Consider the following 12861-nt stretch of genomic DNA (forward strand, 5'->3'; position numbering starts at 1 on the left):
TTTGCAGTGAGCTGAATGCCTGCATCCATACCCCTCGTGCTCCGGTGTCCTGATCCTCCATGTCCCCACCCCCTCCCTCAGAGCACACAGCCAGTGGGTTCCTTCCAACACCTCTCTGTCTGGAAAGCAGCTCCCACATTGCCAGCTCTGTCCCTTTAGCTGGGCTCAAGTAGCAAGAGAAGCTGAGGGGAGATCTTGTGCAGCTCATGCTCAGAAAGTGAAGGAGCAGTGAGAGGGGCGTGATAAATACTTCCAGGGCACCCTGGAGAGGTGAGCGCACCTAGGGACAGCCTGAGAGGTTTGCTTTGGCATCTTGCCCCACCTGGGCTTAGCACAGCCTTGTACAGAACTTAGTGTTCCAGAATGGGTTTCTGGAAGGAGGTGGGGGAGAGCAGAGAAGGAGGAACAGGGCAGTTGCTTGGCCTGTGGATGCCCCAGTCACTGCCTTGTCTAGAATGAGGCCCACAGCCCCACCACTGCCCATTTGGGGCTACCAAGGAACTTGGGGAATGGAAGAACAGAAGATCCACCTCCCGAGACTGTCATAACCACCAGATTTTCTAGCTCCAGGGAGAAAAGGGCTTCTGCCTGTGTCCGTTAAAATTCACCTGTTTTAACAGGCATTTCAAGTTGGCAAACCTGGGGCTTAACTCTCCTTGGTGTAAAGGGAGCCACAGATCACGAGGAACTTGTCAGCAAACTGTAGAGATGGGAACAGCCCTTGTGCCCTGCCCTGGGGCCTCCATCAAAGCATCAGCTCTGATGCCCTTGCATTCTGGCCTTGTACTCTGGTCTCTCTAGAATACTCTGCCAGAGGCCAGGTGCAGTGGCTCAAACTATAATCCCAGCACTTTGGGAGGCTGAGGCAGGAGGATTACTTAAGGCCAGGAGTTTAAGACTAGCCTGACCAACTTGGGGAAACCTCATCTCTACTAAAAATACAAAAACACAAAAAATTAGGCGGATGTCGTGTCATGTGCCTGTCGTCCCAACTACTCGGTAGGCTGAGGCACGAGATTCCCTTGAACCCAGGAGGCAGAGGTTGCAGTGAGCTGAGATTATGCCACTGCATTCCAGCCTGGGTGACAGAGTGAGACTCTGTCTCAAAAAATAAACAAACAACAAAAAGAGAGAATACTTTTTTTGCCAGGCCTTCCTGTCGTTCTGCCCAGGAGGACATGTGGGCACCAGTAAGCAGGTGTTTGCCCCATTAGGCAAGCCGGACTTATGGAAATCTGAGTTTGCAAAACAGAAAAATTAGCAGACTATTCTTTGTTTTACAAAATAACCCAGCTGTAGGATCCTGTAAATAGTCATCATAAAAAATAGTGTAAAATCTGATTTGCTTTAAAAACAAGCAAACAAAAAAGGTGATGTGATATCCAAACTTCCCAGATTCTCAAAGTTGCAAAGAACAAGATTTCTACAACCACATGCCCGTGCCTCATCACAGAGGGCTGAAAGGGGTTGGGGGAGTAGGGGCAAGTAGCTTGGAACTTCAAACAGACCCAGCATTTGGTGACACATGGTGGGCCCTGCAGTTCGCTCGTGCAGGTTCCTGAGGTGGCCAAGCTAAGGGCTGGGCCCTTGCCCTGGGGCCTTGAAATCCAGGGATGATGGAAATCAGTCCCTGAGGATGCCAGCTTCACCTCTGCTGTTTGTACAGCTTTGGGGCCATGAAGGGCCTCATGGCACAGCCTGCCACCCCCGGTCTTTGGTGGCCAGTGCTATAGCATGCACATGGGTGTCCCAGGACAGGCCCCTCCATCCCAGCTGGGTTCGGTGAGCTGCTCTGAAGGGCTTTGCCCAGACTGAGCCAGGCCCTCCTGAGCTAGGTCAAGTTAACCATTGACTGGAGCAGAGGTGGAGGGGCAGGGGGACAGATAGGGGAAGCAAGTCAGCTAATATGTTGTAAGACAAAACCCAGAACTCCCTCCCCGATCCCTCTGCAGGGCCCCAGTGGCACTTAGGGGGCCTGCAGGATGAGACGGGGGTACCCTGGATAGGAATGGGGAGATATTCCTACCAGACAGCTGGAAAAATGCTCCAGACTTGGGGGTCAGAGGGGTGGGCAAGAGTTAACAGTTCAGCAAGAGTTAACAGAAAACTACTCAGCAGTCGCTCTGTTGGAGGCCTGGATTGACTCCAAGAGGCAGTGGGATGAGTCCTGAGTGGAGACCAGGTTAGAAGCCTGGGTTCCTCTTTCCCGCTGGGCTTGTCAGCCATGGAGGCAGAACTGGGTGCCCTGACTGGAGTCTGTGTCTTGGTTTTCCCACCCACCACCCCCCTGCCTGTACCTGTAATCCCGACTGCTCCAGGCTGGAGGTGAGACCTTTCCTAGAGAAGCAGTTGAGTGTAGGAGCTGCCTGGGAGGGTGAGACTCGGGGAGGAAGGGTTGCCTCCGGGGTGCTGTATCAGGCAAGGCTCAGCCAGGAGAGGTGGGTAGGAGCAGCTGCACGTCAGGTGCAAGAGAAACAGGTGCAGGAGCTGGTACCTGCTCTGCTGCAGCTCCTGGAGTCAAGGTGAACCTGAAACCCAGCCCCTCCCGGCTAAGTAAACAGAAGCAGAGGCTGGCTCAGGCTGATGAATATTCATCATGCCAGAAATCCAATCCCAGCACCCCTGCATCCACCCAGAAGCCAGGGTCCTCCAGGGACCGCCACGCAGGAGGAGGGAATCCCAAGGGAGATCTGGGGTCAGGGAGCACAGGAGGCTCTCAGTTTCCCCACTCTTGGGTGTCTGGTTGCACTCCCCAGTTATAGCCAAGGTCACCCCACCCATTTCATCTTCTGAGGAGGCTCAGACCCCTCTGCAGTATGCACCACCACCTGGATATTGCCCAGGGCACAACCAGGAAAGAGTTAAGGGCTGCTGCTTCCATTGGCAGGCTGGGTAGGACAGGGTGCACCCCAGCTTCCTTTGAACTCCCTGAGTCGAAACCAGTCCCTGGTTAAACTGGTTGGCAGACCGGTTCCCAGGCTGTCCCTCCCCGTGCCTGAAGCCACAAAGTGGGAACTTGGTTGGGGGCTGTGGCTTCCTCCTGACCTGAAGAGCCCCTCCTCAAAATCTTCCTAGGGAGAAAAAAGCGGGCACCAGCCTCTCCTCGGGCCAGGCTCTCCAGACTCACCACAACCTCAAACATCGTCATTCCTCTCCCACCTTGCTTTTAGGTGGGCTTCAAGGCCCTTGAGATCTTATGCAGAATTCCATGTTTGTGGGCAGAGGGGCATTGCTTCTTCTGCATAGATTATACTTTTATCAGACTCTCAAAGAGACCTGTGACAGTCTCCTCATTAGCAAAGTGCCACTGGCTTCAACTCCTCCCAGATGTCCAGCAGCCTATTGAAAGGCCTTCCTGGGTATTATGAAGTTGGCAAAACCCGGAGCAAGTTCTCAAGGAAAGGAGAGATGGTCCCTAGTGAGGCTGGAAGAGAAGGAAAGGCAAGAAGGCAGGGGATGGGCACACGGTTGGGGACAAGGGTAGAGTGTGTGCGCACAGGGGCCATTGTCCTCACTGATCTGCAGTCTCACTCCCCCTGCAAACCCACCATTGGCCAAGCCTGTGTGCAGCCCTCAGCCGGGGCTGCTCTTGCAGATGGCTCCGTGCTTGGGGAGCGTTGTTTTGCAGCCACCCGGAGGTGGCCTGTCCTGTTTGCGCTGGCATTCTCTCTCCCCTCGGATGGGCATCTCTGGAGAGTGGAAAACGTCTGCTGGATACTCAGTGACTCTGCCACTTCCTGGGCCCAGTGCTACCAGTTTAGGTGCCCAATCCACCCCCCAGCTACCTTCCTCCATGTACCAGAGGTGTGTCAGGCAGAGTGAGGCACGGGGTAGAGAAAAAGCATAAAATCCCCCTTGCCCTGGCTCTCCATCTAAGTTACATTTGAAATCCCAGCTTACCAACTCTTAAAGCTGTCCCCATCTCCAATCCTGCTTCTACTCGCTCCAGCTTCTGATGGCCTCTTGGGTTTGTATTCTCCTCCATCTGAAATAGCCGCCTTTCCCTTAAAGAGTCCTTGGGTGGACAGTCCTCCAAAGCCTCCCCACAGCCCACAGCAGAACCTGCTTGGCCTGGCTCTCCTAGGATGGGGCCTCTGCAGCCTCCTCCCACCCCTGCCAACTCTCCCCAAACACTAGGCCCTTCTCTGCCTGCCTTTGTAGGCACGGGGCTGCCTTAGAAGGGTGAGGTTAGGAGTGCTGGCTGTGCTCTTGGGTGACAATGTCTTCCCATCACCTGCGCGACCCAAGATAAACTCCTATTCATCCCTCAAAACCTGAATTAATGATCACACCTCCCACCCCGCCAGGAGTTTTCTTGTTTCCCCTTCTGTGTTCCTGTAGAACCTGCTCATATACTTCTATTTGACACGATATATATACCATGATTGATTTCCACTGATAGACTTTTAGCTCTTAGATTCCAGAATTATGTATCACTGATCCAGACCTGACATATAGTAGGTACTTATGCAAGCTTGAAAACACAAATGAGAAACAGAAACATTGTTTCTACCCAAAGAAACTGGTAATGTAGCCCCTTGCTTTGTCCAACGCTCCCTGGGGCAGGTAAATGTGCAGGAAAACCCATTTATTTGCCTTCTCGTGGTTCCAGCTACAGCTGACTTGCTGTCATGCTATCATCTCCCTGGGGGTTGATTCGAATTGAAGGATATAATTTTGCAAGGTCCCCTGCCTCTAGTGCAAAGTACACACAGCTGTCCCAGAAAGGTGCCCACAGCTTCCTAGATCTGTCACTTTCTATAAAAGCCTGGTCTACTCAGAGTGGATATCTGGTTCAGAAGACAAAAACTCCTTCCAGCTCAGGTGTTGGGAAGAGACCAGAAGGTTAGTGGGATGGGCTTTGGTCTGGGGGATAGTAACTCAGAGTCAGGTCCCCGTTCCCCATCCATAGAGGAAAGGGCTTGCCCTGGAGGCACTCATTCCCTGTGCCTCTCTGATGTCTGAGCCCAAGGGAGCAGATTCCTGTTCTCTTAGCCCCACACTGGAGAAGGAGCCCCCATAAGTGCCATGGCAGGCCCACCTGTGGCTCTCCCTTCCCAAGCAACACCAGGACCAGGTGCAGGTATGAGGCCCTAGCGCATTACCAGGGAGGGGCCAGCCTGGGGCGCAACCTCTGGCCTTAAGGGCATTTATTTCTGGGAGGAGCAGGACTGGGAGGAGAGTTTGAGATAAGACTGTGAGCTACAAATATAACTCTTCACGTACAGGCCACTTTATTGCTTTATAAAAATTTTCACCTTTGGCCAGGCACAGTGGCTTACGCCTGTAATCCCAGCACTTTGGGAGACTGAGGCAGGCGGATCACCTGAGGTTGGAAGTTCAAGACCAACCTGACCAACATGGAGAAACCCCATCTCTACTAAAAATACAAAATTAGCCAGGCATGGTGGTGCATGCCTGTAATCCCAGCTACTCGGGAGGCTGAGGCAGGAGAATCGCTTCAACCTGGAAGGTGAGGTGAGATTGCGCCATTGCACTCCAGCCTGGGTAACAAGAGTGAAACTCTGTCCCAGAAAAAAAGAAAAAAAAAAATTCACTTTTAAGCACGCCTTCCTAAAATTAGGTGTAAGTGTAACATGCCATATACATGCAGTGTGTACGTTTTCAGAAATGTGTTCTCGTTGAGTAAAGCAAGTTAAATTCACCTAAGGGAGCCCCAAAGACCTTGGTGCCCTTTTGGGATGCACAGCCATGGGGCCCCATTGAATTACAAATCTAATCAGCCTGGCATATCTATCCCATTTTACTGACCTCTGCCCAGCAAGTAGATCTAGGCTTCAGGGATATTTCTTCCCCAAAACAGGGAGAAGAGAGGTGCTGCCATTATCCTCAGTGCTCCCCCTTCTCTGGAAGGCCAGGAGATTGGAGATCCTGGGGGTGTCTCCAGCCTGGTCGAGGTGACAAGTGGGGCAAAACCAAAGATCAGTCTCTGGCGGGCTATACCAGGTGCCGTGGGGAGGCGGGGCAGGCAGAAGCTGCATTCTGATCTGAGGTGGGTGATGGGGCTGCCGTTGGAGGGGGCTCTCTCTTGTTTTCATGCGAGGCATTCCCTTCAAGGAGATCTCAGCAGGGAGTGGGGGTATGAGCAGCCAATATTAGGGGGACTGTGTTCCAGGCACTCTTCCAAATGTTCCATAGGTGTGAATTTTGATCCCCACAGCCGCCCCTTAAGGTGGATTCTCTAACCCAGTACACCCATTTGCACCCCCTCAGCAATTTTCCTGTTGTTGTTTGCATTTATTTCCTGTAGCTACCATGAGTTACCATGAACTCCATGGCTTGAAACAACAGAAATGGATTCTTCTGACCTATCCAGTAAGGCAGAAGTCAGAAATGAGTTTAACTGGTCAAGACCAAGGAGTTGCCAGTGCTGTGATCCCTCTGGAGGCTCCAGGGAGAGCCTGTCCTTGATTGCTCCAAGCTCCTGGTGACTACAGGCACTCCTGGGCTTGTGGCCACATCACTCCAATCTTTGCCTCCTTTGTTTTCACTTTTGTGGGTTTGGCTAAACTCCCTCCACCTCTCTCTTATAAGGATACTTGGGATGGCATTTAGGGTCCACCCTGATGATCCAGGATTCTCTCATCTCAAGACGTTTAACATAATCACGTGTGTAAAGAGTCTTTTTCCAAATAAGGTCACACTCATAGCTTCTGGAGATTTGACATGGTTATCTTTGGAGGGATCATTTTTCAGCCTTCCACATTCTTCATTCAGATCACCTCTCTGTATTGTCAGATGTAAGTGTGCTTCCCACATCCTTTTTCAGGGAAGGACTTGCTGCTGGGTCACAGAAGTGTGGTCAGCAGTTGGCCATCAGCTCCTTCAAGGTCTGTCTCAGCGATAGAAAGTCAACTTGCCCGAAGGCTACCATTCTGGGGCAGTGCACTTCTAGAAATATAAAAGCCCAGCCATTTCAGCCCCATGAAGGACATTCTCGGGGCAATATTCACTCAGAGGCCCCCACCACATTGACTGAAGCTTTGCTGGGCCTGCAGTGCAGTTGAATTTCTGCCTCTGCCCAGTCCTGCTTCCATCTGGTTCCTCTCACAGGAAATGATTCCTAATAAACATCTTGCCCCCCTAAACACCACCTACTTCTGTAGAATGCAACCCATGACACAGACATTTCCATTTTTGCCAGTATGATGGAAGTGAAGTGGTCTTCCTCATGTTATTTATTTGTTCATTTATTTAGAGATGGAGTCTCGCTCTGTTTCCCAGGCTGCAGTGCAGTGGTGCCATCTTGGCTCACTGCACCCTCCACCTCCCAGGTTCAAGCGATTCTCCCACCTCAGCCTCCTGAGTACCTGGACTTACAGGTGTGCACCACCACACCCAGCTAATTTTTGCATTTTTAGTAGAGATGGGGTTTCACCATATTGGACAAGATGGTCTGGAAGTCCTGACCTAAAGTGATCCACCCACCTCGGCCTCCCAAAGTGCTGGGATTACAGGCTTGAGCCACCGCGCCCGGCCCACCCAGCTAATTTTTTGTATTTTTAGTAGAGACAGGGTTTCACTGCGTTAGCCAGAATGGTCTCGATCTCCTGACCTCAGGTGATCCGCCCACCTCAGCCTCCCAAAGTGCTGGGATTACAGGCGTGAGCCACCTCGACAGCCCTGTGAGAGAGTAAATTTCTATTGTTTTAAGCCACCCAGTTTGTGATAATTTGTTACAACAGCTCTGGGAAACTAGACACTTTGTTTCTAGTAAGATTGGACATCTTTTCATACATTTATTGATCATGTTCTCTGAAATGATCTTTCCTTCCTTCTTCCCTTCCTTCCTTCCTCTCTCTGTCTTTCTCTCTTTTTTTTTTTTTTTTCTGAGTCAAGGTCTCACTATGTTGTCCAGGCTGGTTTCAAACTCCTGGACTCAAATGATCCTCCTGCCTCAACCTCCCAAAATGCTGGGATTACAGGTGTGAGCTACCATGCCCAGCCAAAATGATCATTTTTTTCAATGTAGAAAAACTTCTCCATCTCATCACATGAGAGTTGTCTTTCTAGTATCCACTGACTTAAAAAAAAAAAAATCAATGTATTTATGCATCGCTGGCCCCTTTGCATAATTCTATTTATTTATTTATTATTTTTATACACAGGGTCTCCCTCCATCACCCAGACTGGAATACAGTTGCACAGTCATAGCTCACTGATGCCTCAAACTCCTTGGCTCAAGCGATCTTCCCACCTTTGCATAATTCTACAGCTTTCCAGGGAACTGCTTGCCCATTGGTTGGGATCCTAACCTACGGGATTACATTTCAACCCTTTATAATGGACCTGAAGGTTCTTCAAGATCTCCCTTTGCCCATCTCTTCAACCTAATTTCTCTCCACTCACCCCATAAACATCCATGCTCCCACAATAAACTTCTTCCTTCTGGAACAGCCATTCTCTCACCTCTGGGCTTTGTCCTTGCTTTTCCTTTTTCCCAGAATGACACCTGTCACTTCCCTTCCTCTTTTCTCTCCTCTCCCTTCTATTACAATTCATGCCATCCTGCAAGACTCAGCTCAAGTGTTATTTCTCCTAAGAGTCTGCTCTGATAGTGTTCTGTCCTTCTCCCTTGCCTTTTCCCATGCTGAGTTGGGTACTCCTTCTCCTTCTTTCTGTTCCCTTAGCACTCTGAACATCTCTGAGTGGACCTCTTATTTACCTTTTTTTTTTGAGACTGGGTTTTGCTCTTGTTACCCAGGCCGGAGTGCAATGGCGTGATCTCGGCTCACCGCAACCTCCACCTCCCAGGTTCAAGTGAATCTCCTGCCTCAGCCTCCCTAGTAGCTGGGATTACAGGCATGTGCCACCACGCCTGGCTAATTTTGTATTTTTAGTAGAGACGGGGTTTCTCCATGTTGTTCAGGCTGGTCTCGAACTCCTGACCTCAGGTGATCCGCCTGCCTCGGCCTACCAAAGTGTTGGGATTACAGGCATAAGCCACCATGCCCGGCTCTGGTCTCGAACTCTTGACCTCAGGTGATCTGCCTGCCTTGGCCTGTAATCCCAAAGTGCTGGGATTACAGGTGCCTCTTATTTGCTTTGTATAGATTTTCTGAGCACCTTCTATGCATGAGCACAGTACTCTCACACTCTGTGATGACACACTCTGGAGATGCTGTCATGGGATTTGGAAAGTGGCGGGCCCCTCACTCAACATACTGCTACTTCCTTTGAGGCCTAGGACTGTGTCTTCATGATAAAGTGCTCAGGGTGCATAACGTTGAACTCCATGGGAAAAGAGGCAAATGGATGGGTGATTTGGTAGTGTCCTTGGTTTTCCTTCTCTTAGCAGATTAGATTCCCACCCCCTTCCATGATAAGCGTGATGAAATAATGAAGTACAGCGGCATCCTGAGGAGATGACACACAGGACCCATTTCATGAAGCCACCCAGGGCGTTCTTTTTCCTAGAAGACTAACAAAGGTGGAGGGATAAGGTGGCCAGGAGGGCATGGGTGGCCAGGGTTAAGGGTGCAATGAGTGGCCCCAGAGCATGACCCAGGTGACTGACCCCACATAGATTTTCACTGGTCTGTACCAAACTTGTGAAGCTGACCGCCCCTAATTTCTTCTCCCTGATTTCCTCCCTTCACTCCCAAGAGGCTCAGGGGATGTTGACTCCAAGTCCTGAGCTGTAGAGGAAAGGATGAGAGAAGGATCTGGGGACCTCGAACCTCTTGTCCCAAGACCAAGCAATCATGGTCCCCACTCATCACAACTACCACCATCATCAAATGCCTTCCTGCACACAGCCTTCCTTTATTACAAGCATCCATTAAGCTCCTGACACTCAATGTCAAGTGTCACGCCGGATGCTGGGGTTATAGAGATGAACAAGTCTGCTTTAGCTTCCCTGCCCACAGGTACTCGCAGATTAGGTGGGGAGACAGACTGAAAAAAGCAACACGCCGGGCATCATGGCTCACGCCTGTAATCCCAGCACTTTGGGAGGCCAAGGTGGGTGGATCACAAGGTCAGGAGTTCAAGACCACCCTAGCCAACATGGTGAAACCCCATCTCTACTAAAAATACAAAAATTAGCTGGGCATGGTGGCATGTGCCTGTAATCCCAGCTACTTGGGAGGCTGAGGTAGGAATATCGCTTGAACCCGAAAGGTGGAGGTTGCAGTGAGCTGAGATCGCGTCACTGCACTCCAGCCTGGGTGACAGAGCGAGACCCCATCTAAAAAAAAAAAAAAAAAAGAAAGAAAGAAAAGAAAAAAGCAACCGAGGTTACACTCCACACAGCAAGAGGCCCAAGGCTGCTATGTTTCCAGAGCTTCCAGCCTAGCAGGCAGATACACCACACACACAAAGGCACATACCACACACACCACACCCCATAGTCACTGTGGCTGTGAGCAGACACACAGACCATAAAGTAATAAAAATAGAGCAGATAAAATAAATGAGTTATTTGAATGTCGAAGGTAAGCCTTCTTTTTATGGATATTGCGGGAGGATAAGTAATGGGCTCCCTTTCCCAGAATGGGGTGTGGTAAGAATGAACTTTGGAAAGGGGCAGGGCCTGCAGGGGTGGGAGTTCTAAGTGTCTCGCACAACAGCTGGGGAGAAAATAGGAATCAGGTCCAAGGGAGGAAGAGATCTGAAGCTGTTGTGGCTGAGTCAAAGGGGCAGGCAGGGGTACAGGAGAAGCAAAGGCACATCACACAGAGAAGAAGAATGCAGGCTGGGGAGCCCAAAAGGCCTGGGTTTGAATCCCAGCCCATCAACTACCCACTGTATGATTTTCCTTTTTATTTATTTATTTATTTATTTATTGAGTCTCTCTGTTGCCCAGGCTGGAGTGCAGTGGCACAATCTTGGCTCATTGCAGCCCCCACCTCCCAGGTTCAAGGGATTCTCCTGCCACGGCCTCCTATTACAGGCATGCGCCACCACACCCATCTAATTTTGTATTTTTAGTAGAGATGGGGTTTCACCATGTTGGCCAGGCTGGTCTCAAACTCCTGACCTCGGGTGATCCACCCGCCTCAGCCTCCCAAAGTGTTGAGATTACAGGCATGAGCCACTGCACCCGGCCCACTGTATGATCTGTATGATTTTCTTTTCTTTTTCTTTTCTTTTCTTTTTTTATTTTTTTGAGATGGAGTCTTGCTCTGTCACCCAGGCTGGAGTGCAGTGGTACGATCTCGGCTCACTGCAACCTCCGCCTCCTGGGTTTAAGCAATTCTCCTGCCTCAGCCTCCTGAGTAGCTGGGACTACAGGCAACGTGCCACCACACCCAGCTAATTTTTTGTGTTTTTAGTAGAGACGGGGTTTCACTGTGTTAGCCAGGATGGTCTTGATCTCCTGACCTTGTGATCCGCCCGTCTTAGCCTCCCAAAGTGTTGGGATTACAAGCGTGAGCCACCGTACTGGCCTACTGTATGATTTTCAATATGTTATGTAATTAATCTTTGGCTTCCTTGCCTTTAAAATCTGGTTAATGATGGTACCCACATTATAAGGTTGTTAGAAGAATCAAATTAGATAGGGCTTGTAAAACATTTAGATCTACACTGGCACGTGGACATGTTTATCACGTAATAAGCAAGCTAACAACAATAATGAATGGCAAGGCAGGCTGCCTACACAGTGCCTCAGGGCTCTGTGCTTCCTTGTCCAAAGCTGGCACAGCCCTGGTATATCCTCCCTCACCTCTCTACATGTGCTGCCCCTCTCCTAGGTTCCCATCTGCTAAATCAGCAGAGAACTGAGAGATTCCTGATCAGAAACCTACCATACCACTCTCTGCCTCCTAGCTGCTGGGAGCCCCAATGACTAGTCTCCTGAAGCAGACAGAGTCGATGCCCTAGATGCCAGACCAATTATGTGCTTATCTGCCCACAGGCCCTGAAGTTCCCTGTGGCCTTGGAAAAGTGCAGACACCTGCCAATGCTCGTACACTCTTTGAGAACACAGAAGCATGTGCCTTTGGCAGGCTCTCCCCCAGAGCCTCTGCAGTCAGCAGAGGTAGGTTCTGTCCCAGAGCCTCTGGCATTAGGACAGCCTCCCTGGAGTCAGTAGCTGGGCAGAACTGTCCTCAAACATCCTTCTGCTCCACGTGAGTCACCTTGGGGAGCTGCGGGTGGGGTTTAAGTGCTGGTGGTCCCTGCTTCCATCAACTCACCTGGGCTGTGTCTTCCAGACCCGCCCTGTCCTGTTCTGCCCACGAAGATAGATAGATACACCTTGAGGGCAGGGCAGTGCCTTGCTTCTTGGGATGTCCCAGAGAGCCCCAAGCACATAGTTGGGGCCCAGTTAAGTGTGTGTTTAATCATGGAGGAGTCTGGGCAATTCCTACAGCCTGAGTCAGGCTGACTCAGATGGGAGCCAAATTCCCATGAAAGATCCCTGAAAAGGCCCTTAGTTCAGCCCTATGAGCCATTTTCAGAGCAGTTTTTCAATTTGTTCTATAATAATAATGATCATATATGATATATATATATTTTTGAAATGGAGTCTTACTCTGTTGCCCAGGCTGGAGTGCAGTGGCACAATCTCGGCTCACTGCAACCTCCACCTCCCAGGTTCAAGTGATTCTTCTGCTTCAGCCTCCTGAGTAGCCAAGTAGCAGGGACTACAGGCACCCACCACGCTGGGATGGTTTTTGTTTTTTGTGTGTGTGTTTTTATTTTTTTTGTTTTGTTTTGTTTTTGATACAGAGTCTCACTCTGTCGCCCAGGCTGGAGTGCGGTAGCGCAATCTCGGCTCACTACAACCTCCGCCTCCCGGTTTCAAGCAGTTCTCCTGCCTCAGTTTCCTGAGTAGTTGGGATTACAGGCATATGCCACCACACCCAGCTAATTTTTGTATTTTTAGTAGAGACA

At 50.3% G+C, this 12861-nt stretch overlaps 1 protein-coding gene across 2 annotated transcripts in view; it reads right to left on the reverse strand.

Moving 5' to 3' along the window:
• PRR15L (proline rich 15-like) overlaps positions 1-2519 on the reverse strand; it is a 5918-nt gene extending 3399 nt beyond the window's left edge. Inside the window, exon 1 of one of the 2 annotated variants that reach the window (XM_011959855.1) lies at positions 2298-2519. The gene's annotated coding sequence lies outside the window, so the exon portion shown is untranslated. The remainder of the gene's footprint in view (positions 1-2297) is intronic. The other variant, XM_011959856.1, reaches the window with a different exon arrangement.
• Positions 2520-12861: the final 10342 nt, after the last annotated feature.

This window comes from Colobus angolensis, unplaced genomic scaffold (genome assembly GCF_000951035.1).
Source record: "Colobus angolensis palliatus isolate OR3802 unplaced genomic scaffold, Cang.pa_1.0 Scaffold50, whole genome shotgun sequence".
NCBI lineage: Eukaryota > Metazoa > Chordata > Mammalia > Primates > Cercopithecidae > Colobus > Colobus angolensis.